This window comes from Pelobates fuscus, chromosome 3 (genome assembly GCF_036172605.1).
Source record: "Pelobates fuscus isolate aPelFus1 chromosome 3, aPelFus1.pri, whole genome shotgun sequence".
NCBI classification, from domain to species: Eukaryota; Metazoa; Chordata; class Amphibia; order Anura; family Pelobatidae; genus Pelobates; species Pelobates fuscus.
This window is the reverse complement of record NC_086319.1, coordinates 360,837,267-360,860,271: the sequence shown is the minus strand read 5'-3', so window position 1 is coordinate 360,860,271 and position 23,005 is coordinate 360,837,267. Positions and strand designations below refer to the sequence as shown.

Sequence of the window (23,005 nt, the reverse complement as noted above, 5' to 3'; positions counted from 1 at the left end):
ATTAGAGGAATGAGGGGACAAGAGGTGCACATTAGTCTTGTTCATGGTGGAATGTTTGGCCCTGCCTAATCATTTTTCCAGAAAATTAAGTGTTAAAGAACAAATTTGGACAAACCAAAAGTGTATGAAAATTGACTAATCTGTGCCTTGAAAAATATATACACACTATATTTAGCTTGGTTGCTTCATCTAAGTGTTGCTTCTAAGTGTGTGTGGTTGGAGATATTCTGGAGAGTGTTGCTTCTAAGTGTGTGTGGTTGGAGATATTCTGGAGAGTTTTACAGAGGATTTGTGCTAAGAGTTTTCTTTTTTACTGTTACAGGTAAGATTCATCTGTAGGAAAAGGTTACTGATTGCACAAGGTTTGATTTCCTGTTGGTAATTATAAGGTATTTGATTTGATTAGTTAGCTACTTGCTATTGATTTCTGTTTAAATTAGCTATTGTTTGCAAATAAGCAGAGGCCTACCCAGGTGTTAAACATTCCTAGTGGGTGGTGATTTTAGAAATATATAAGGGTTGTTGTCATTAGCTTGGCTAATATAGCTTGGTTGCTTCATCTAAGTGTTGCTTCTAAGTGTGTGTGGTTGGAGATATTCTGGAGAGTGCTGTTTCTAAGTGTGTGTAGTTGGAGATATTCTGGAGAGTGCTGCTTCTAAGTGTGTGTGATTGGAGATATTCTGGAGATAAACTGGAGGTAATTTGAGGTATTCAAGAGGATAAATTAAAAGTTAAGATTTGTTTGATTTAAATTATTCGCCTTATTGGAATGGCAGACTTAGTTCAGTGTAATAGTTGCTATGCATTTGTTTCACGTTCCACTTTTTCGAGGTTTGATTGTTGTCTAATCTGTAGACAGTTCTCTATCTTGCGGCAGGAGATTGTATTTTTGAAGTCTGAGATTTGTAAATTATCTGGTAAACAAACTCAGGCTGGAACTGCTGCAAAGCCACTGCCGCAGAGACATAATAGGAATGGCAGATGGATCACTGTAGGATCTGGTAGACTTAGAGTTGTGGATAAAAGGCATATTGCACAGTCTGTTGCTCTACATAATTCATTTTCTGCACTTTCAGAGTATAATGGTGTTATGGAGAGAGGCACTGAGGCTAGTGGTGTTGTGGAGAGAGGCACTGAGGCTAGTGGTGTTGTGGAGAGAGGCACTGAGGCTAGTGGTGTTGTGGAGAGAGGAATTGAGGCTAGTGTTGTTGTGGAGAGAGGCACTGAGGCTAGTGGTGTTGTGCAGAGAGGCACTGAGGCTAGTGGTGTTGTGGAGAGAAGAACTGAGGCTAGTGTTGTTGTGGAGAGAGGCACTGAGGCTAGTGGTGTTGTGGAGAGAGGAACTGAGGCTAGTGTTGTTGTGGAGAGAGGCACTGAGGCTAGTGGTGTTGTGGAGAGAGGAACTGAGGCTAGTGGTGTTGTGGAGAGAGGCACTGAGGCTACTGGTGTTGTGGAGAGAGGAACTGAGGCTAGTGGTGTTGTGGAGAGAGGCACTGAGGCTAGTGGTGTTGTGGAGAGAGGCACTGAGGCTAGTGATGTTGTGGAGAGAGGCTTGGAGACTATGGTGAGGCCCAATAGAAAGCAGTTGTTGCTGGGGGATTCCATCATAAGAGGTGTGGAGATGGACAATGGTGGTCTTGTGAGGTGTCTTCCCGGAGCTACTGCTCACAGAGACAGGAGACGTATCTGTAATATTGTTAAGTGAGCAAAGCAGGAAGGGGAATTGGATGTACTTGTCCATCTAGGGACAAATGACTTGGCTTGCAATGAGGTTTCAGAGGTTAAGGAAGTTTTTAGGTTTTTTGCCAATGATATATGGCAGGTTGCTTCCACACTGTCATTCTCTGAAATTCTGCCTGTGCATAACACTCAGAACGACAGGCGGATGCGTATTAGGGACTTTAACTTGTGGCTTGGTGAATGGTATCGGGAGCAAGGATTTGGCTTTATTTCTCATGGTAGCTCTGTTTGGAATGGAAATAAACTGTACAAAAAAGATGGTTTGCATCTTTCTCAAAAGGGAACAAATGTTCTCAGTGAGCAGTTCAGAGGTTTTGCTAGGATGTATTTAAACTAGGAGGGGGGGCAAAAGGGTGATAAAACATCAATCCAATTGTCCCCCAAAACAAGGACAGAAGGTGCCTGTAGCAAGTGTGTTAAAAAATGATAAGCTTAGAGTCATGTCTACAAATGCTCGCAGTTTAGGGAATAAGATCCATGAACTCGTGGCAATAATGGCAACTGATAGTGTAGATTTAGTCGCTGTTACTGAGACATGGTATAATGAGAAAAATGCCTGGGACATAGCAATACCAGGGTACTCTTTATATAGAAAAGACAGGGAAGGCAGGAAAGGGGGAGGGGTGGCCCTGTATGTGAAGGATAGCATAAAATCTAGCCTAATAAAAGTTAGTGAGGTGAACATAGAGTCCGTTTGGGTTACGTTAGGATTTGGTAATCACACAGTAATTCGTGTAGATGTGATTTATAGGCCCCCAGGACAAATTGAAGAGTTAGATAATCTACTAGTTGAGGAAATAGCTAAAATGACAATGAAGGGGGAAGTTATCATCATGGGTGACTTTAATCTTCCTGATGTGAATTGGAAAACAAAAATAGCTGCTTGTGCCAGGAGCACACATATTCTAAACTCCCTACTGGGATTGTCTCTAAAACAAGTCGTTGAGGAGCCAACTCGTAAAGAGGCCATACTAGATTTAGTGTTAACAAATGGAGATCTGGTATCCGATATTACTGTAGGTGAAAGTTTAGGATCCAGTGATCATCAATCAGTGTGGTTTAATATAAGAACAGTGACTGAGTCACACCACACAAAAACAAAAGTTTTAGACTTTAGAAAAACAGACTTTTCTAAAATTAGAATATGTGTAAAGGAGTCATTATCAGACTGGAGCAATTTAAATGGCGTCCAAGAGAAACAGGATTATTTGAAAGTCGCACTACTGAAGGCAACAGAAAATTGCATTAGGCTTGTCAGTAAAAGCAAAAAAATCAAGAAACCACTGTGGTACTCCGCAGATGTGGCCAAAATAGTAAAAAACAAAAAGTTAGCATTTAGTAATTATAAAAAAAACCAGAGTGAGGAAGACAGAATGATCTATAAGATTAGGCATACAGAGGCTAAGCAAGTTATAAGAGCTTCCAAATCACACACAGAAGAGAAAATAGCACAGTCAGTAAAAAAAGGGGACAAAACTTTTTTTAGATACATAAATGAGAAAAGAGAAGCAAAACAAGGATTAGTTAGATTAAAAACAAAAGAAGGAAGGTATGTAGAAGAGGATAAAGGTCTAGCTGACTGCCTCAATGAATATTTTTGTTCGGTATTTACAGATGAAAATGAAGGAGAGGGACCTCAGTTAAGAAAAAGGATAAATGAGTTATTTATTACACGTGAGTTTACAGAGGAAGAGGTTCTATTTCAACTGTCAAAAGTAAAGACAAATAAGTCAATGGGACCTGATGGAATACACCCAAAGCTATTAAAAGAGCTTAGTGGTGTACTAGCAAAACCATTAACAGATTTATTAAACCAATCATTGATAACAGGAGTAGTCCCAGAAGATTGGAAGTTGGCGAATGTTGTGCCCATTCACAAGAAAGGTAATAGGGAGGAGTCGGGCAACTATAGGCCAGTAAGCCTTACTTCAGTAGTGGGGAAAGTGATGGAAACCATGTTAAAGGATAGGATTGTTGAACATCTAAAAACACATGGATTTCAAGATCAGAGACAACATGGGTTTACTTCAGGGAGATCATGCCAAACTAATCTTATTGATTTTTTTGATTGGGTAACTAAAATTATAGATCAGGGTGGTGCAGTAGACATTGCTTACCTAGATTTCAGTAAGGCTTTTGACACTGTTGCACATAGAAGGCTTATCAATAAACTGCAATCTTTAAGTTTGGATTTCAATATTGTTGAATGGGTGAGGCAGTGGCTGAGTGACAGGCAACAGAGGGTTGTAGTCAATGTAGTATATTCGAAGCTTGGACTTGTCACCAGTGGGGTACCTCAGGGATCTGTACTTGGACCCATTCTCTTTAATATTTTTATTAGTGATATTGCAGAAGGTCTTGATGGTAAGGTATGTCTTTTTGCTGATGATACTAAGATATGTAAACAGGGTTGATGTTCCAGGAGGGATAAGCCAAATGGCTAATGATTTAGGTAAACTAGAAAAATGGTCAGAGTTGTGGCAACTGACATTTAATGTGGATAAGTGCAAGATAATGCATCTTGGATGTAAAAAACCAAGGGCAGAGTACAGAATATTTGATAGAGTCCTAACCTCAACATCTGAGGAAAGGGATTTAGGGGTGATTATTTCTGATGACTTAAAGGTAGACAATGTAATAGAGCAGCAGGAAATGCTAGCAGAATGCTTGGTTGTATAGGGAGAGGTATTAGCAGTAGAAAGAGGGAAGTGCTCATGCCATTGTACAGGACACTGGTGAGACCTCACTTGGAGTATTGTACGCAGTACTGGAGACCGTATCTTCAGAAGGATATTGATACCTTAGAGAGAGTTCAGAGAAGGCCTACTAAACTGGTTCATGGATTGCAGGATAAAACTTACCAGGAAAGGTTAAAGGATCTTAACATGTATAGCTTGGAGGAAAGACGAGACAGGGGGGATATGATAGAAACATTTAAATACATAAAGGGAATCAACACAGTAAAGGAGGAGACTTTATTTAAAAGAAGAAAAACTACCACAACAAGAGGACATAGTCTTAAATTAGAGGGACAAAGGTTTAAAAATAATATCAGGAAGTATGGAATAGCCTTCCAGCTGAAGTGGTAGAGGTTAACACAATGAGAGAGTTTAAGCATGTGTGGGATAGGCATAAGGCAAAGGAGTTTAAGCCAGTTATAAGATAAGGCCAGGGACTAATGAAAGTATTTAGAACATTGGGTAGACTAGATGGGCCGAATGGTTCTTATCTACTGTCACATTCTATGTTTCTATGTATCTGGTTGCTCATTGATCTTATTTGGTCTTTTGTGAAGACAGACAGACAGGCAGATAGATAGATAGATAGATAGACCCTTTATATGTAGTATATATAGGTCTAAAGTAAAGTAGGCCACAAAAAGATGTTCTAATTATTATCATTATTCTTTCAAAAGTGAAGATTTATTGCTAGGTAACGTAACGTATATTAGTTTTATGTAAGAGTTTTATGTAACATATTTAAAGGAGAAGGTGAACTAGATTTATGAATAGCAGGGCAATATTACAGTGGTGATAAGTTTAATTTTCATATTGAAATAATTACTTCTAAGAGGGATTTGCATACTAACCTTGAGAAATGCTCTTCTTTGTTATCAAAATGGAGAGGACTGTCCTGAACAAATTCACCGTGACCAGCAAAGAGAATGAAGTAAAGTCACTAAAAAAAAAAAAGTAAACTTAAAATATGCTAATTTTAAATATAAAAAAATAACATCCAAAGACCAGAGCCTAAATTACTTTTTGTACCAGTATGTATTTATTTTATCTTTTATTTCATATAAGGTTTGTAACCTGGTATGGCAAAAACAGAATAATAGGTTGCGCTATACTAAAATAATCCAATAAAAAGAGAAATAAATATGAAGTTTACTCACATATATATACACATAGAATAAAATAAATATAAATGTGTGCGTAATAGTCCCAATATATAGTGGATTCCAATAGGCTGATGGAGACTTGATACTGTAGTAAATGGAAGGCTGAGTCTTCTATGGTGTAGGTAGTCTTGACTCAATGATGAGCATGTAAATAAAAAGACAAATAGACTCCAATAGTGCAGGCTGTACAGACGTAGAAAAAATAGAGTGGATGTAGGGGGAGGTATTTCACTCACCTATGCAGGAGCATGTACTAGCTCAAGTGTAATCAGCGTTCAGTGGCGTTTTACCCCCCACTGGCGGGACATAGATGTAAGTAGTTCCTCGAAGTAAAAGAGAAATAAAATATAGTGCTCACTGTATAAAATATAAAATAAAGTAGATGTAAGGGAGGTATATTACTCACCTATGCAAGAGCATGTACTTGCTCAAGTGTAATCAGCATTCAGTGGCGTTTTACCCCCCACTGGCGGGACATAGATGTAGGTAGTTCCTCGATGTAAAAGAGAGATAAAATATAGTGCTCACTGTATATAGAATAAAAATAAAACTTAAAAGTAGAGAACGTACTCACATTTAAATGAGCAAGATATACTGCTCACTTTGATGGCGTGGGTGGTTTGATCCCCACCTAGGATTCTTTGGACAATTTTCGGCTCCAAAATGACGTATAACCAGGTTGACGTATAACGTATAATGTAAAAAATTTTTTACAAATAAAGTAAAAAATAGAATAAAAGGTATATGGCAAATGTATGGTGAAAAAGCCAATATTCCTTTATTAGTACAAATAAAATATATATATAAAATATGCCAAAACGCGTTTCGCCACACAGGGCTTTATCAACTGGCAATAATATACATTAACCTGGTACAATGAAGCTTATATAAGCTTAGAGGATACATGATTGTTTGAATTTTGGCGCCAAAATGACGTCATCAGTACAATGAGAGTAATACAAAAATATTGAAAACATAAACATAACATAAAAATAACTGGAACATGGTTTAATGATAAAACTATATACTGAATACTATAAAAACAATGTAAAAACTAGTCTTATTAATGGTACATAAGGATAAAATAAATAGTCATGTGATCGCGAGCTACCGCGATCACATGGTATGTCCCAATGCTTATTGGGAGGTGTAGTATATTGGTGGCGTTCAGGGAGACCGGAAGGGGAAGGAGAAGTGAAGGACACGTGACCACGATCGCTCGCGGTCACGTGACATAGCATAGGGCTCGGGAGGGATGCAGAGTCTGGACGGAGGCTAGCCTATGAGGGCACACCTCCGTCCAATAGCAGCACTTGGGGAACACGTGATCGCGATCGTACGCGGTCACGTGTTATGGCGCAAAGCATTATGGGGGATGTAGTGTGTGGTAAGACACATCCCTATTGAAGTAAAAAAATAGAAAAACGGGAAAACGAAAACCTATGGGGAAAGGAAAAAATCTAAATCGAGAGATATATATAAATACATGAGGGCAACAATATAATAAATAACTAAAAAATAAGAGGAACAATTTAAATAAATACTGAAGATATGAAAGGAATAAATGGAAATGGATGGGGAAATAGAACAAGGGAGTCTGGTATAAACAAAAACATCCTATCTATATAAAATGCAAGGAGAAAATGGAATGGATATATATATATATAAGTAAAAAGAAGGGGCAAAAACTGTACTAAAAAAAAAGGCAAGTAAGAAAAAAAATTTTTTTTTTTTAAATATGGTTAAAATTAAAGGGTGTGGAAATAATAAAAATATATTTAAAATAAAGGGAAAGATAATATATATTATAAAAAGTTAAAAAGATCGAATTCAGCATTAAGTCCTTTTGGAGAGAGGGTTTTTAGTTGAAAAACCCAGTACATTTCCCTTTTTCCTAAAATATTTGTGATATCTCCACCTCTCCAAGGAAGGGTAACTTGTTCAATCCCAATAGCTTTTAAGAGAGTCGGGTCTTTATTGTGGTTTATAAAGTGTTTAGAGACTGAATGGTTTTCATAGCCTTTTTTAATGTTACGGCAATGTTCTGCCAGTCTCACTTTCAAACATCTTTTGGTCATGCCCATGTATTGTAATCCACATGGGCATTCCAAAAGGTATATAACCCCTTTTGTATTGCATCCAATAAAATCTTTGATGGGGTAGGAAATTTTAGTGGTGGTGGAAGAAAACTGGGTGGATTTTGAATTTGTGGTGTCTTTCGTGGTTTTACATACAATACATTTTTTGCATTTGAAGAACCCTTTAGGCCTAGATAAAAAATGTTATATTCAGAGGAGCCCCTAATTTTAGATCAATTCTGACTAAAAATTATACTAAAGAAAATACACACCAAAAAGAAAAAATTTTATCTAGGCCTAAAGGGTTCTTCAAATGCAAAAAATGTATTGTATGTAAAACCACGAAAGACACCACAAATTCAAAATCCACCCAGTTTTCTTCCACCACCACTAAAATTTCCTACCCCATCAAAGATTTTATTGGATGCAATACAAAAGGGGTTATATACCTTTTGGAATGCCCATGTGGATTACAATACGTGGGCATGACCAAAAGATGTTTGAAAGTGAGACTGGCAGAACATTGCCGTAACATTAAAAAAGGCTATGAAAACCATTCAGTCTCTAAACACTTTATAAACCACAATAAAGACCCGACTCTCTTAAAAGCTATTGGGATTGAACAAGTTACCCTTCCTTGGAGAGGTGGAGATATCACAAATATTTTAGGAAAAAGGGAAATGTACTGGGTTTTTCAACTAAAAACCCTCTCTCCAAAAGGACTTAATGCTGAATTCGATCTTTTTAACTTTTTATAATATATATTATCTTACCCTTTATTTTTAATATATTTTTATTATTTCCGCACCCTTTAATTTTAACCATATTTTTTTTTATATTATATATATTTTTTTTTTCTTACTTGCCTTTTTTTTTTAGTACAGTTTTTGCCCCTTCTTTTTACTTATATATATATATCCATTCTATTTTCTCCTTGCATTTTATATAGATAGGATGTTTTTTGTTTATACCAGACTCCCTTGTTCTATTTCCCCATCCATTTCCATTTATTCCTTTCATATCTTCAGTATTTATTTAAATTGTTCCTCTTATTTTTTAGTTATTTATTATATTGTTTCCCTCATGTATTTATATATATCTCTCGATTTAGATTTTTTCCTTTCCCCATAGGTTTTCGTTTTCCCGTTTTTCTATTTTTTTACTTCAATAGGGATGTGTCTTACCACACACTACATCCCCCATAATGCTTTGCGCCATAACACGTGACCGCGTACGATCGCGATCACGTGTTCCCCAAGTGCTGCTATTGGACGGAGGTGTGCCCTCATAGGCTAGCCTCTGTCCAGACTCTGCATCCCTCCCGAGCCCTATGCTATGTCACGTGACCGCGAGCGATCGCGGTCACGTGTCCTTCACTTCTCCATCCCCTTCCGGTCTCCCTGAACGCCACCAATATACTACACCTCCCAATAAGCATTGGGACATACCATGTGATCGCGGTAGCTCGCGATCACATGACTATTTATTTTATCCTTATGTACCATTAATAAGACTCATTTTTACATTGTTTTTATAGTATTCAGTATATAGTTTTATCATTAAACCATGTTCCAGTTATTTTTATGTTATGTTTATGTTTTCAATATTTTTGTATTACTCTCATTGTACTGATGACGTCATTTTGGCGCCAAAATTCAAACAATCATGTATCCTCTAAGCTTATATAACAGGGGTAGGCAACCTTTTAGCAGCACTGTGCCGATATAGGATTGTGATGTCCCGAAGTGTGCGGTCCTATTTTTTTTTTTAATTGAGGTGCGTGTGCTGCCGTATTCTGCTTGTGTTATTTTTACTGTAATTGCTTTGTATCTTTGTATATGTGCGTATATGCAGGGCCGTCTTTAATATTGACTGGACCTGGGCATAGCATTTGCTTGGGGCCCCCTGGACCTTGTCCCCCCTCCCCAGGCGTGCGATCACCTCCACCCCAACGCTGACACACACAGACATGCTGACACACACACACAGATATACTGACACAGACACACAGACATACTGACACACAAATACTGACACACACACACAGATATACTGACACACACACAAGCATACTAACACACACAAAATTTACACTTTAAAAACCCACCCTCCAGTTTCCTGCTGGTGGCTGAAGGTGTTGGGGTCTGGCTCTCTCGTCAAGCCCCCCTCCACTCTGCCTACTCTTCTTTCTCGCGCGCTCCTCTCTTTGTGGGAGGAAGTGATGCACGGCCGTCCCTTCCTCCCAGCCTGCTGCCGAAAAGCAAGGGGCCCACTCGCGCTGTTAAAGCGCCTCAGCGCGCGACCAGACCCCTGCTGACAGAAGCCCACCGGGTGGCCCTTTGTGCATGGGCCAGCCGGTGGGCCTCCTTAGTGTGCGGATTACCGGCTGGGGGGGTGAGAAATAGTTCAGGCCAGCGGGGCTCACGGTGCAGCTGCCCCGTTTGCCCCGTGTTAAAGACGGCCCTACGTATATGAGATATTATATTGTATATGTTCATGAGTAGTTTATGGTATTGTGTATGATACATATGAATGTAAGCTGTGTGTGGGGGCTGCTTGTGGAATTGTGTGTGTGTGTGTGGATGGATATGTCACATTGTGTGTTTGGTAGTGTGTGGGGGCTGTTTGGGGTATTGCATGTGAGAGGCTGCATGTGGGGTTGTGTTCATGTATGTGGATTGTTAGTGGTGTTGCGTTTGTTCGGATTGTGTGTATGTTTGTGTGTGGGCTGTCCATATTATTTGTATGGTGGGAAGGGTTATTCTGCATTTCTGTGTATATCTAGCAGTGTGGGCGACTTCCCTGGGTTCCAGTGGGGACCAGGCCGGCCAGGTACATGTCAAAGACAGGAGCTGCAACTGCGTGCTGCTCTACTACTGTGTGGATTCCTATTCACAAGAGCTGGGAGGAAGTGATCTGAGATCACTTCCTCTACGTGCTGCAATGCATAAATTGAGGATTGTCCTTCACCACCTTTTCGGATTAGCAGATATCTGAAGTTTTACTGGGACTCCTGATAGGTCAGAGCCTGTTTTACTGGGACTCCTGATAGGCCAGAGCCTGTTTGGCTCTAGCAGCCTTGAGTGCCGTGCAAAGGCACCTCGAGTGCCGTGCATGGCACTAGTGCCGTAGGTTGCCTACCCCTGTTATATAAGCTTCATTGTACCAGGTTAATGTATATTATTGCCAGTTGATAAAGCCCTGTGTGGCGAAACGCGTTTTGGCATATTTAATATATATATTTTATTTGTACTAATAAAGGAATATTGGCTTTTTCACCATACATTTGCCATATACCTTTTATTCTATTTTTTGCTTTTATTTTTAATTTTTTTTTTACATTATACGTTATACGTCAACCTGGTTATACGTCATTTTGGAGCCGAAAATTGTCCAAAGAATCCTAGGTGGGGATCAAACCAGCCACGCCATCAAAGTGAGCAGTATATCTTGCTCATTTAAATGTGAGTACGTTCTCTACTTTTAAGTTTTATTTTTATTCTATATACAGTGAGCACTATATTTTATCTCTCTTTTACATCGAGGAACTACCTACATCTATGTCCCGCCAGTGGGGGTAAAACGCCACTGAACGCTGATTACACTTGAACTAGTACATGCTCCTGCATAGGTGAGTGAAATACCTCCCCCCACATCCACTCTATTTTTTCTACGTCTATACAGCCTGCACTATTGGAGTCTATTTGTCTTTTTATTTACATGCTCATCATTGAGTCAAGACTACCTACACCATAGAAGACTCAGCCTTCCATTTACTACAGTATCAAGTCTCCATCAGCCTATTGGAATCCACTATATATTGGGACTATTACGCACACATTTATATTTATTTTATTCTATGTGTATATATATGTGAGTAAACTTCATATTTATTTCTCTTTTTATTGGATTATTTTAGTATAGCGCGACCTATTATTCTGTTTTTGCCATATTCTTCCTTGAGGACATTAGAGGGAACCTCATACCCATAGGTTGCAGCTTTTTTTCTGTTTCTTTTCCTTTAGACCACCCAGCGCTGATCCTTGAAACCCCTTTTTTTTTGTAACCTGGTATGTTGGAAAGTGTTAATTAGAGATGTCGCGAACATAACATTTTCCGTTCGCAAACGGCGAACGCGAACTTCCGCAAAAGTTCGCGAACGGGCGAACCGGGCGAGCCGCCATAGACTTCAATAGGCAGGCGAATTTTAAAACCCACAGGGACTCTTTCTGGCAACAATAGTGATGGAAAATTAGTTTCAAGGGGACTAACACCTGGACTGTGGCATGCCGGAGGGGGATCCATGGCAAAACTCCCATGGATAATTACATAGTTGATGCAGAGTCTGGTTTTAATCCATAAAGGGCATAAATCACCTAACATTCCTAAATTGTTTGGAATAACGTGCTTTAAAACATCAGGTATGATGTTGTATCGATCAGGTAGTTTAAGGGTTACGCCCGCTTCACAGTGACAGACCAAACTCCCCGTTTAACGCACCGCAAACAACCGCAAACAGTCCATTTGCACAACCACAAACTCCACATTTGCACAAGGTTGGATACCAAGCTAGTCATGTCCCGTTCCTTGTCCTCACTGATGTCATTGAAGGTCTCTTCCTCCACCCAGCCGCGTACAACACCAAGGGTCCCCGAAAGGTGACAACAAGCCCCCTGTATTTTTTTTTAAATGTACACTACTGTTACACCACATATGAGTTGCACTGGTGTGACACTGTGCCCTGGAAGGCCCTGAAACACACACGTGTGAAGGAAACTGACTGCTATTATATTACAGTCAAAAAAGCATTTTTTTTTTAATTGCAAGCTATTGTGACACCAGATATGAGTGGTGGCACTGGGCAAGTGGGCAGAGTATACGCTGTGAGCCTGACACACACGCTGGCAGGCAGGCAACTGCAATTAGATTACACAGGAAAAAAAAAAAAGCAGACTGATGTTCTAGCCCTAAAAAGGGCTTTTTGGGGTGCTGTCCTTACAGCAGAGATCAGATGAGTCCTTCAGGCCTGTAGTGGACACTGAATACACTAGCCTAGCTATTGATTTCCCTATTAAATCAGCAGCAGCTACACTGCCCCTCCTCTCACTAAGAATGCAGCTTCGGGGGGGCGGGGCCTAGCTTTCATAGAGGAAAGACACACTTCGTGTGAGCTCCCTCAATATCTAACTTTAAGCAGCTATCAAAAAGCGAATTTAACCCCAGAAGGGGATGACCCAGCAATGTTGCTTCTACCTGACCAACCCGACATGCTTAATAGCAGTCAGCAACTCGACAGAGTCTTACTTACCTCCGCGTGGCAAGTGTGGCCTGGTGCTCACCGGGCGGGTGAGGCGGCCGATTTCACGATCCTGGGATGCCCAGGAGCAGCTACTTCCCAGCAGGAGCTCCATTACCCCCCCCCCCCCCTCGGACTGGTGGGGGTTATCCCGGTCCACCCCTGAGAGGCTGTCTGGAGCTAATGGACGCACAGAGCACAGCCGCCCAGGCTGACATACTCATCTGCGACTCTCCCAATATGGCGGCAGCCGCGTGTCCTCCTGGTACCAGCAAAATATGGCAGGATATTGAGCCTAAGCTGGAAAGACTCTTTAATCAATTTTGGAAGCAAATAACAAGCAGGAAGCCCCAACAAGCTCCACCACAACCCAACAAGCTCCACCACAGCCCCAACAAGCTCCACCACAGCTAAGCAAAGCAGTCCCCATTAAAATCCACCAAGGCAAAAGGCGGGACCGGAGGCACAAACAGAAATGCAGAGCCTGCCCCATGTCAAGCACTCGCCTCCACCTTAAGCCACCACAATCCCGCACCGGATGTGAAGCACCACCGGGACAGAACTGACCACCCAACAAAACAAGCTTCCACCACCTCAAGCCGCGAACCCGAGACTTGCCTTTGTTGTTCCAGGTATCAGGGACTCCCAGGGTCTGCACCTGGCGCCCAGAAGCGATCGGATGAGCACAAGCAGTAAACAGCAGTCTGCCAAGCATGTCCCACTATAGCTGATCCTCCACACCATGCCATTGATCACATGAACTGCTCTCTGCACATTAACTAATCGTAAAGTAGCAAGCGTTTAAACATGTAATTATTTCACCTCCTAAAGAGTTTATTGTCGTAGTTCCTTACATGCCTTTACCTTAACCATGCATGTATTATGTTATTCACTAGTCTCATCTCATGGGGCGACTCACAATTGATTTATAACTAGTGGCGGAGCTGCTGATATAAATACACAGTTGATTACGTGCAAGCTACACCCTAAACATGACAGCCATCTTTCACAACAATGCCCTGCTATATACTCATACCCTCAGTGCAACTAGCCATGATATACGCACGTTCAGCCTAGCATGCTCAAATATAACACACTTCTGTCTAAAAAAAAAAGAATGCAGACTCAGAATTAATCTAAATTGTATGCTGTCTAGGAGGTGGGAGGGTCTGGGAGGGAGGGTCTGCTGCTGATTGGCTGGAATGTGTCTGCTGACTGTGAGGTACAGGGTCAAAGTTTACTCAATGATGACGAATAGGGGGCGGACCAAACATCGCATATGTTCGCCGTCCGTGGCGAACGCGAACAAGCTATGTTCGCCAGGAACTATTCGCCAGCGAACTGTTCGGGACATCACTAGTGTTAATACATTTCTACTTTTTTAGAAAAAAAATTACTTATTGAATGCATTACAATTTTATGGATTCTTTAATTATTATTTTTTCAATGTTTGAATAAGAATATGATCTTCGTTTCTCAATAGTAAGTCTTTAAAAAAAAAACAGTTTACTTTCATATATGGTGCAAGATACATACATACATATAAGATTTAAGACTTTGGATAGTAAATATTAAATACATTGTTATCTCTATTTTTTTAATTAGGTTATTAGGTTATACCCACCCTCTTTCTGATATTAGAGGGAAATGAGATAGATGAGATCTAAAATTTCCGGGATTCCCTTTTATATTGTGTTTTTTCTTGGCGTTGTGCAACGTTATATTTACACCAGGAAAATTAAAACATTCTAAGTATAGAATTACTCTCATAAATGACTCCTGAATCATTGCTAGTCAACGGTACAGATCTTTGTTTTTCGAAAAGAGAAGCACAACTTATGTCGACTGTTGTGATGTTGTTTTTAGCAACTACAAAATCAAGTTGTATGTACAATATGGCAACAGAAATTAACAGTGAAATCCAGTATACATTTATATGAGTTAAAAAGGACCTACAATTTCACGTAAAAAAAACAAACAAAAAACTGAACAGTAACACAAATTCATTCTTATGTCAACTCATCAAGAATATAAGTGGCAATGCTTAAATAAACAAATGACTTGCAAGTTGACAAATAGTCATGTTGAAACTTGCTCATTAGTGATGTACCAACTGTTCGCTGGAGAATAGTTCCTGGCGAACATAGAGTGTTCGTGTTAGCCACGGCGGGCGAACACATGCACGGTTCGATCCGCCCCCTATTCGTCCTCATTGAGCAAACTTTGACCCTGTGCCTCACGGTCAGCAGACACATTCCAGCAAATTAGCAGCAGACCCTCCCTTCCAGAACCTCCCACCTCCTGTACAGCATCCATTTTAGATTCATTCTGAAGCTGCATTCTTAGATAGAAGAGGGAAAGTGTAGCTGCTGCTCCTTTGATAGGGAAATTGATAGCTAGGCTAGGGTATTCAGTGTCCACTACAGTCCTGAAGGACTCATCTGATCTCTGCTGTAAGAACAGCACCCCAAAAAGCCCTTTTTAGGGCTAGAACATCAGTCTGCTTTTTTTTTTAAAATGTAATGTAATTGCAGTTGCCTGCCTGCCAGCTTCTGTGTCAGGCTCACAGTGGATAGTGTGCCCACTTGCCCAGTGCCACCACTCATATCTGGTGTAACAATAGCTTAAGCTTGACATTTAAAAATAAAAAACAAATTTCACTGTAATAGATTGAATAGCAGTTAGTTGTCTGCCAGCTTCTGTGTCAGGCTCACAGTGGATACTGTGCCCACTTGCCCAGTGCCACCACTCATATCTGGTGTCACAATAGCTTAAGCTTGCATTTAAAAACAATTTTTTTTTTCACTGTAATAGATTGAATAGCAGTTAGTGGTCTGCAAGCGTCTGGGTGTCAGGCCTTCAGCGTGTACTCTGTCAACCTCTGCAAGTGCACTTTGCCACTCATATCTGGTGTGACTATAGCGTGCCTTTAAAAAGAAAAAAGTTTTTCACTGTAAGCTAATAGCAGTCAGTGTCCTTCAAGCTGGTGTGTCAGGCCTTCAGCGTTTACTCTGCCAACCTCTGCCAGTCCACTTTGCCACTCATATCTGGTGTCACAATAGCGTGCATTTAAAAACAAAAAACTTTTTTCACTGTTATAGATTGAATAGCAGTTAGTTGTCTTCAAGCGGGTGTCAGGCCTTCAGCGTGTACTCTGCCAACCTCTGCAAGTGCACTTTGCCACTCATATCTGGTGTGACTATAGCGTGCCTTTAAAAAGAAAAAAACGTTTTTCACTGTAAGCTAATAGCAGTCAGTGTCCATAAAGCGGGTGTCAGGCCTTCAGCGTGTACTCTGCCAACCTCTGCAAGTGCACTTTGCCACTCATATCTGGTGTGACTATAGCGTGCCTTTAAAAAGAAAAAAAGTTTTTCACTGTAAGCTAATAGCAGTCAGTGTCCTTCAAGCTGGTGTGTCAGGCCTTCAGCGTTTACTCTGCCAACCTCTGCCAGTCCACTTTGCCACTCATATCTGGTGTCACAATAGCGTGCATTTAAAAACAAAAAACTTTTTTCACTGTTATAGATTGAATAGCAGTTAGTTGTCTTCAAGCGGGTGTCAGGCCTTCAGCGTGTACTCTGCCAACCTCTGCAAGTGCACTTTGCCACTAATATCTGGTGTGACTATAGCGTGCCTTTAAAAAGAAAAAAAAAATTCATTGTAAGCTAATAGCTTTCAGTGTCCTTCAAGCTGGTGTGTCAGGCCTTCAGCGTATACTCTGCCAACCTCTGCCAGTCCACTTTGCCACTCATATCTGGTGTCACTATAGCGTGCCTTTAAAAAGAAAAAAAGTTTTTCCACTGTTATAGATTGAATAGCAGTTAGTTGTCTTCAAGTGGGTGTCAGGCCTACAGCGTGTACTCTGCCAACCTCTGCAAGTGCACTTTGCCACTCATATCTGGTGTCACTATAGCGTGCCTTTAAAAATAAAAAATGTTGTTCACTGTAAGCTAATAGCAGTCAGTGTCCTTAAAGCGGGTGTCAGACCTTCAGCGTGTACTCTGCCAACCTCTGCCAGTCCACTTTGCCACTCATATCTGGTGTCACAATAGCGTGCCTTTAAAAAGAAAAAAGTTTTTTCACTGTTATAGATTGAATAGCAGTTAGTTGTCTTCAAGCGGGTGTCAGGCCTCCAGCGTGTACTCTGCCAACCTCTGCACAGTTCCACACTTAGCTGGTGTCACAATAGATTGCATTTAAAAACCCCAAAACTTTTTTCACTGTTATACATTGAATAACAGTTAGTCGTCTGCAAGCGTCAGAAAGTCACCCCCTTGCCCAGCATCTGACACCTGGCTTGTCTGAACTATTAGCCTGCCAGCTTTTACCATACAAGCTGGTGGAGTCTGAGGCGTTCAAAAAATTTGTAGCTATTGGGACACCGCAGTGGAAGGTACCCGGACGAAATTCCTTTGCACAAAAGGCAATCCCCAACCTGTACTCGACTGTGCAAAAGGAAGTAATGGCATGTCTGGCACACAGTGTTGGGGCAAGGGTCCATCTGACCACTGATACCTGGTCTGCAAAGCATGGTCAGGGCAGGTATATCACCTACACTGCGCATTGGGTAAACCTGCTGACGGCTGCCAAGCATGGAATGCGTGGCTCTGCAGAGGAGTTGGTGAAACCGCCACGACTTGCAGGCAGGCCTGCTGCCACCTCCTCTACTCCTCCTACTCCATCCTCTTCCATAATATCCTCGGCTGAGTCCTCTTCTGCTGCTGCGTCTTGCTCCACATCAACGGCACCCCCCCCCCCAGCTCCCCAGGTACTATTCCACATCCCAGATACGGCAGTGTCACGCCGTCTTGGAGTTGACTTGCCTGAAAGTAGAGAGTCACTCCGGACCAGCACTCCTGTCCGCCCTTAACGCACAGGTGGAAAAGTGGCTGACTCCGCACCAACTGGAAATCGTCAAAGTGGTTTGTGACAACGGAATACATTTGTTGGTGGCATTGAATTTGGGCAAGTTGACACATGTGCCGTGCATGGCACGTGTGTAATCTGATTGTACAACGCTTTGTGCTCCTGACACCCTGTTCAGCCACACCAACGGGTTGTGATCTGTAAGGTAAACGGTTGTCCATACAAGTAAGGTTGCAGCTTTTTGAGGGCACACACCACCGCCAGGCACTCCTTTTCAATGGCGGTGTATCTACTTCCCTGGGTAAAAGTTTCCAGCTTAGATAAGCCATGGGTTGCTCGCCGCCATCTGCTCCGACTTGGCTCAGTACTGCTCCCAATCCAAACATAGAAGCGTCTGTATGGACGAGAAAGCGTTTAGTTGGATCAGGAGCAGAAAGTACAGGTGATTTAATGAGCGCCGTCTTGAGCTGTTGGAAGGTCTGTTCACACTCTGGGGCCCATACTACTATCTTAGGGAGGTTTTTATGTGTTAGATCCGTGAGAGGTTTAGCTAGGGTGCTGTAATTAGCTACGAATTTCCTGTAGTACCCTGCGGTACCCAGGAATGCGAGGACCTGGGTTTTAGTGCGGGGGGTTGGCCACTTGGCGACTGCCTCTATTTTATCGGGTTCTGGTTTCTGTAGCAGACTCCCGACTCTGTGCCCTAAGTATTGAACTTCTGCCATTCCTATATGGCACTTACTGGGCTTTAGGGTCAGTCCGGCCTCCCTAATCCGGTCTAGTCCGGCTCCTATGTGGGTCAGGTGTTCGGCCCAGCAGCAGCTAAAAATGGGTATATCATCCAAGTAGGCACAGGCATACTCCTGAAACCCATCCAGTAGCCGATCTACCATCCTCTGAAAGTTAGCCGGGGCATTCTTCATCCCGAATGGCATGACCTTAAACTGATACAAGCCAAACGGGGTGACAAATGCCGACTTGCGGATGGCGTCCTCGGCTAATGGAATTTGCCAGTACCCCTTGCACAGATCTATTGTGGTGAGGTACTGGCCTCTGACCATTTTGTCTAGGATCTCATCTATCCGGGGCATAGGTTTGGCATCTGAGGTTGTTTTAACGTTTAGCCTCCGGTAGTCCACACAGAAACGGGTCGTGCCATCCCGTTTCGTTACTAGTTCTACCGGGGAGGCCCAGGGGCTGTCAGAGTGTTCTATCAACCCGTACTGCAGCATTTCCTCAATTTCTTTCCGCATATTTTCTTTATCTGCTTCGGGTATGCGATAGGCGGTTTGGCGAAGGGGGGTCTGGTCTAGGGTTTCAACTTTGTGAGTGGTTAACGGAGTGTACCCAGGTAGGTTGGGAAACGTGGCCCCCTTGTCCTGGATTAGTCTTTGGACCTGGGTTTGTTCCTGGGGGTCTAACCGTTCTCCTAACTGTACTTCTCCCGGGTCTCCGCTCTGGCCCTCTTGGTCTAGGAGATCTGGGAGTGGCAAATTATCATAATTTTCAGTGGCAGGTGCACAGATCGCAGTTACCTCTTACGTGCGCTCGTGGTATGGCTTGAGCATGTTCACATGGAGCATGCGCTTGCCTCCCGTGCCTGTGACCGGACCGATCACAAAGGTGGTATCACAAGGTATCTACCACCTTGTATGGGCCCTGCCAGGAAGCCTGCAGCTTGTCCTTGTGGACGGGTCGCCAAATTAGCACCTTTTGCCCCACTTTAAAGCTGCGGTCCCTGGCTCCCTTATCGTACCATCTGCACTTCCTGTGTTGGGCCGTCTGGAGGTTGTCGCGTACGTTCTGGGTCAGCATCTCCAGGCGGTCCCTAAACTCTAGCACATAGGGTACGATGGGGGTGCCGCTAACAGTCTCGTCTCCCTCCCAGTGTTCCCTAATTAAATCTAGGGGGCCCCTCACTCTCCTCCCAAATAATAGTTTGAAAGGAGAGAACCCGTGTATTCCTGAGGTACTTCCCTATAGGCAAACATCAAGTGGGGTAGGAACCTTTCCAAGTCTGAGTGTCTATGAACGTACGGATCATCTGTTTAAGTGTTCCATTAAACCATTCACAGGGCCCATTGGACTGGGGGTGATAAGTGGAGTTCAGTATTTGCTGAACCCCACATATCTTCCAGAGTTGTTGTGCGACTTCGGCGGTAAACTGGGTGCCCCTATCCAAAATAATTTCCTTGGGAAATCACACCCGGGAAAATATTCGCATCAGGGCATCCGCTACCGTCTCTGCGTGCACATTAGTCAAAGCTATTGCTTCTGGGTACCTGGTGGCATAGTCCACCACGGTCAGTACATATTTCTTGCCGGAGGGGCTGGGCTTGGATAGGGGTCCTATAATATCTACCTCTACCCTACTGAATGGTTCCTCAATTATGGGAAGAGAACGGAGCCGGGCGTTGTATCAGTCTCCCCTCTTCCCTACCCTCTGGCAGGTATCACAGGTCTGGCAGAATCGCCTGATGTCCTGTGAGATACCTAGCCAGAAGAAGTTCTGGGTCAGCCTGTGCTTAGTACGGCTGATCCTTAAGTGCCCAGACAGGGGAATGTCGTGGGCGATGCGTAATAACTCCAGTCTATATTTTCTCGGCCCTATCAATTGCTTTATGGGTAAGGGAATGGATCCGGACACTATTTTTTCTACAGCAGCCCCTTGTCCCAGGTGTACCTTTCCCCTTCTAATCCTGCCTGGTCTTTATTAATACGAACTTTGTAGATCTGCAGGGAGGGATCTAGGGCCACTTCAGAACCGAATTCTAGGGGGGATGTTCCGGGCGTGACATTGGGCATGGGGGGTATATTGCTTACCTGAGCCTCAGAGTGGTTAGGCAGAGCTGTGGTGCGGGCCTGCTGCCAGGTCACAACCGGATAAGCCTCTTGTACTGCGGTTTGAGGAACAAAAGCTAAAGTCAGCTCCCCCAGGTCGTTGCCCAAAATAACATCAGCGGGTAGGTCCTGCCTGCCCCACCTCCACGTTTCCGTGCCCCGCTCCACAATTCAAATGTACCTTGGCAGTGGGTACTTTATAAATGGCTCCACCTGCCACCCGTACAGCAACACAGTCTCCAGTTAGGAGGATCGACCAAGCATCTTTTTCTATCTCACGGTTCCTAAAATCGCTGCCATATACACGTCCACTGATAGGGGACGCAACAGGGATTAAACTGATAAGAATAGTACTACTTAACACACCTTATGATAACGCAGAGAGAGGCAATGCAGAGAGAGGAGTCTGAAGAAGAGGAGACAGAGGAGGAAGGTGGCTTTGAGGAGGTGGAAGACCAAACACAGCAGGCGTCCCAGGGGGCTTGTTGTCACCTTTCGGGGACCCTTGGTGTTGTATGTGGCTGGGTGGAGGAAGAGACCTTTAATGACATCAGTGAGGACAAGGAACGGGACATGGCTAGCTTGGTATCCAACCTTGTGCAAATGGGGAGTTTGCGGTTGTGGAAATGGACTGTTTGCGGTTGTTTGCGGTGCGTTAAATGGGGAGTTTGGTCTGTCACTGTGAAGCGGGCGAAACCCTTACACTACCTGATCGATACAACATCATACAGTAGGTCCCCCCCTCATTATTTTTATGGCCCCCACCCACCGCTCTCGGGTGGGGGTGGGGGGAGGACAATAGGACCCCCCATTGTGATTTATGCCCCCCCACCCACCGCGCAGGGGTGGGGGCCGGGGGGAGGACAGTAGGTCCCCCACCTTATCCTTATTTACTGAATATTCCCCTGTATAACAATGTTTGGCATTTAGTGAATATTCCCTATTCTGCTCTGTGTCAGTGTGTATCAGGGTCTCTGAGGACAGGTGTCAATCCAAATCTGCCTAGTGACCCTATGTAGGGGGAACAGTCCCTATTCTGCTCTGTGTTAGTGTATATCAGGGTCCCTGAGGACAGGTGTCAATCCATATCTGCCAAGTGACCCTATGTAGGGGGAACAGTCTCTATTCTGCTCTGTGTCAGTGTGTATCATGGTCTCTGAGGACAGGTGTCAATCCATATCTGCCAAGTGACCCTATGTAGGGGGAACAGTCTCTATTATTGTCTGTGTCAGTGTGTATCAGGGATCCTTATGATAGGTGTATATCCATATCTGCCAAGTGACCCTATGTAGGAGAAACAGTCCCTATTCTGCTCTGTGTCAGTGTGTATCAGGGATCCTTAGGATAGGTGTGAATCCATATCTGCCAGGTGACCCTATGTAGGGGGAACAGTCTCTATTCTGCTCTGTGTCAGTGTGTATCAGGGATCCTTAGGATAGGTGTCAATCCATATCTGCCAAGTGACCCTATGTAGGGTGAACAGTCCCTATTCTGCTCTGTGTCAGTGTGTATCAGGGATCCTTAGGATAGGTGTCAATTCATATCTGCCAAGTGACCCTATGTAGGGGGAATAGACCCTATTCTGCTCTGTGTCAGTGTGTATCAGGGTCTCTGAGGACAGGTGTCAATCCATATGTCAAGGTGTCAATATGTCATATGTCAGGTGTCAATCCATATCCATTGTGATTTAGGAATGTTAGGTGATTTCTGCCCTTTATGGATTAAAACCAGACTCTGCATCAACTGTGTAATTTTCCATTGGAGTTTTGCCATGGACCCCCCTCTGGCATTCCATCACTTTTGTGGCCAGAAAGAGTCCCTGTGGGTTTTAAAATTCGCCTGCCCATTGAAGTCAATGGCGGTTCGCCCGGTTCGCCGGTTCGCGAACGTTTGCGGAAGTTCCCGTTCGCGAACCGAAAATTTTGTGTTCACAACATCACTATTGCTCATATAAAAAACTTGTTGGCTTTATTATAATGTATTTATTTATTTATAAAATATTTTACCAGGAAAGATACATTGAGATTTCTTTCATTTTCAAGTATGTCCTGGGTCCAAAAAAAAAAACCATTGCATTGATACATTATGGAACGATAAAATACAAAAACAATATTAATACACAATATATACAAAATTTAACATAGAACAGGTAGGAAATATATAATCAACCATGACAGATGCTTTCTGTTTTGAGGTATGTAGAGAGGGATCTCTAAAATAACTTTAATGTGCCCTAAAAATGAGTTTAGGGTGATTGTCAAGTTTACATTTAAACTATGTAAA

General features: G+C 42.7%; 1 protein-coding gene across 2 annotated transcripts in view; it reads right to left on the bottom strand.

Annotated features, from left to right (window-relative positions):
* Positions 1-23,005, bottom strand: part of LOC134601388 (proto-oncogene Mas-like) — a 31,747-nt gene that overhangs the window by 3,453 nt on the left and 5,289 nt on the right. Inside the window, exons 1-2 of one of the 2 annotated variants that reach the window (XM_063445864.1) lie at positions 5,636-5,686; positions 5,330-5,418 (exon numbers count right to left, since the gene is read on the bottom strand). The gene's annotated coding sequence lies outside the window, so the exon portion shown is untranslated. Of the gene's footprint in view, positions 1-5,329; positions 5,419-5,635; positions 5,687-23,005 lie in introns of those variants that run through there. The other variant, XM_063445863.1, reaches the window with a different exon arrangement.